This window comes from Aplysia californica, unplaced genomic scaffold (assembly GCF_000002075.1).
Source record: "Aplysia californica isolate F4 #8 unplaced genomic scaffold, AplCal3.0 scaffold00502, whole genome shotgun sequence".
NCBI classification, from domain to species: Eukaryota; Metazoa; Mollusca; class Gastropoda; order Aplysiida; family Aplysiidae; genus Aplysia; species Aplysia californica.
In genome coordinates, this window is record NW_004797772.1 from 162,371 (window position 1) to 165,439 (window position 3,069).

Consider the following 3,069-nt stretch of genomic DNA (forward strand, 5'->3'; position numbering starts at 1 on the left):
TGATTTTTTAACATTTTAACATTTTAAAGGCTAAAAGCTAACCAACCGTGCAGTGAACTTTTGCGAAAGTAAACAACTTGTGTTTCGCGCGCTCATATGACCTTAGCAGTTGCGAGCGCCGTAAAACCCTATACTACTACTACTACTACTACTACTACTACTACTACTACTACTACTAAAAATAGGCTCTAAGAGAGGAATGAGCCATCGTGTAGAGTAATATCTTTGCCTGTACCAAAGCTCTTTGGTTTTTGCTGACTAAACGTGTTCTACGTCAAACAAAAATCGATTCACTTCTATAGTAATTTTGCGATCGTACTAAAAAAAAATCCGGAATATCTCTCTTACATTGTTCCCAATGAGATTACAGTCGAAAGTTCCATGATTTATGTCAATTTTGAACATTTTTTCACAAGAGTGGGCCGCCCTTTGAACCGTTTAATTTTCTGCGCGTTCCTTCAATAAGCAGACAGCTAATAAGCGGATCCCTTTAAGACTAGCAGGCGAATATCTTTGTTAAAGATATCAAAATTCCCAGAATAAAAGAAATACGTGTAATGATCTTTTAACACTTTAGAGACTAGGAAGTGAACAGACAATATTCATCCAGACATAGTTGTGACTAGCGTCGATTCTATGGTTTAGTATTTTTTTTAAAGTAGATTGGCTGGTTTCAAAATCCTTAGAATTCAGTCCAAATATGTACCGTCCAAACCTTTTCTTTACTGAATGTATTTTTTTTATCGATCAATATTTCTTGCAGACTTCCTGGAAAAGCCACGTAGAGCTTTTTGCCACCCAAACAATATACTGTGTTCTAACAATGGGCCTCAACGTGACATCTGGTTATCTGCTTTTGGCTGCAGCGCTGCTCCTGTCCTCCAATGCACTACTTCTCAATGTAACGACGGACGAAGTGGAAATAGGGAAAACAAAGAACATATCCTTAGAATGCATTGATAATCATATCCAAACGGACATCTCAGAAGTTCTCATGATTAGAATTCTGAAAAAAGACCTCGTTGATTGGAACATTTTTGCAGAACTTCGCGACAGAGATACAGAAGTAACGCCAAAACGTAAGGATGTACTCGCCACGGCCAACAAGTCTTCCATTGCTAAAAGTTTTCTGCGGCTCACGTGGCCTGTGGCGACTGACGATATCATTGGCCAATACAGATGTGACAAAATAAGTTTGACTTCCCGGCACAGTGTCAATTGGCAAAAAACCCTACCAATGTTTATCTCCCAGAAGAGTGACGTCACAGTGAAGATACTAAACAAAATAGTGGAGGAGAACAAAAGAGACTGCCTCCAACGACTGCAATCTCAGAAGGAAACCATTCTGGATAACGTAACAACCACTGCAGAGGAAAACAAGAGACAATGTATGCAGCAAAAAGATGACATTCTGCGAAACGTCACGGCGACCGTCGAGTCTCTTGGAGCGAGTTTTGAGAGCAAGTGGAAGGGCCAGCTACAGGTGAGAATCTCTCTCGTAGTATTGTTCCCCACTATTGGCTAGTAGACAGTTGCCCAGAGAGCTGTTCAACAAATTACAGCAGAATCTACCGCTCATCAGAGCAAAGACAAATACCCCTTCCTCTCCCTTTTTTCATTGCGCTTTTGTTCTTTGAAATTTAAAAAAGGAACCACGTGATCTAGCTTATCTTTTACCCTATGTTCATCCTTGATCTTGCCCAAAGAGTCAGTGTTGAAAGCAGTTTGCGCTGGTACTGGCGGTGAAAGAAGAATTAAGTTCTACCGTGTCTTACATTTTCGAACTGCTTAACAAAACTCACGAAATCCGGGTTATCGTGAACGTGGGTAGCCAGTTATGTCTTTCAGGAACAGAAAACCGCTTTCACTGGTCGTCGTAATGTGCAGAGATGTGTGTGTGTGTGTGTGTGTGTGTGTGTGTGTGTGTGTGTGTGTGTGTGTGAGTGTGCATCGTTGTGAAATCAGGTTTGGTAATTTGTGTCAAATTTTTTTTTTTTGGCTTAACACCTGTTATGTCAATTTTAAAAGACACTGTACTGTGGATTTAACTGAAAATCGTTGATTAACAAATAAAATAAAACAATTAAAAAAAATACAAATTAGCAGCCTGAGAGCCAGAAATAAAAGAAGCGGGGATGAATTGACCTATCTTCCTACTAACGTTTATTCGCTGAAATCATGGAAATGTGGGGCCGCGATCGAGCGATCTATGCTATCCCCGCATCAGTTGAAGGATGAGTAATGTGTGCGGCGTGTGACGGGGCTGAGTCAGTGGGTGAGATCGATGCTGTTGTGTGAGTGAGCAGTGCTAGCTAAGCCTCAATTGGATGTTCCCGGCTCACTGTCGTCGGTCGAGCATACTCATCTGACAGCGGAAGTCCGCGCCTACCCATAACACCTGTCATGGCAACGCTGCATGGATGTGGTCCTTCGTTTGTGTCGTCGGCCGTCGTCACGAAGGTACGGTGTGGGTGGTTGGCGGGTGCTCTGGTGTGGTTTTCTTCTTCTTTACTATCAAACGTCTATCGTATTTTTCTCTTCTCCTTTTTGTTTATTTGTTACTCTCGTGTAACACCTCTAATCTTCGGCACTTATATGACATTAGTGTTGCTAGTGCCGTAAAACACTTACTGAAACTAAACGAAGGTACGACCTTTTCACAATCTTTCAAGTGTGAGACGTAACTTATTTTGGGATTTTCTTGTTTTTGTTTTGTCTTACTTTTTCACTGGTTTTTACAGGACGATACTTTTCGGTCCTACCCCCCCCCCCCCCCCAAGAATTATTCGAAGCTTCGACTCGTAGGTAAGGAAAACACTGCCACGGCTTACCTGGCCAAAAACGAACACTCTTCTTGAGTGGAGCAACGTTTTCGTTCCCGTTCATGGTTATTTCCAAATTCGGAACAATAAAAAAAAACTTTGACGTGGGTCAGTTTCTTGTCTCAGCGATCATAATGTAAAGAATGTAAAGGTAATGCTGTGCAGCCAGCACAGGGGAAGATTTCATCACAGATACTAAGGCAGAAAAGGTTATGTCACTCAAACGCGCACGCACGCGCGCACACAC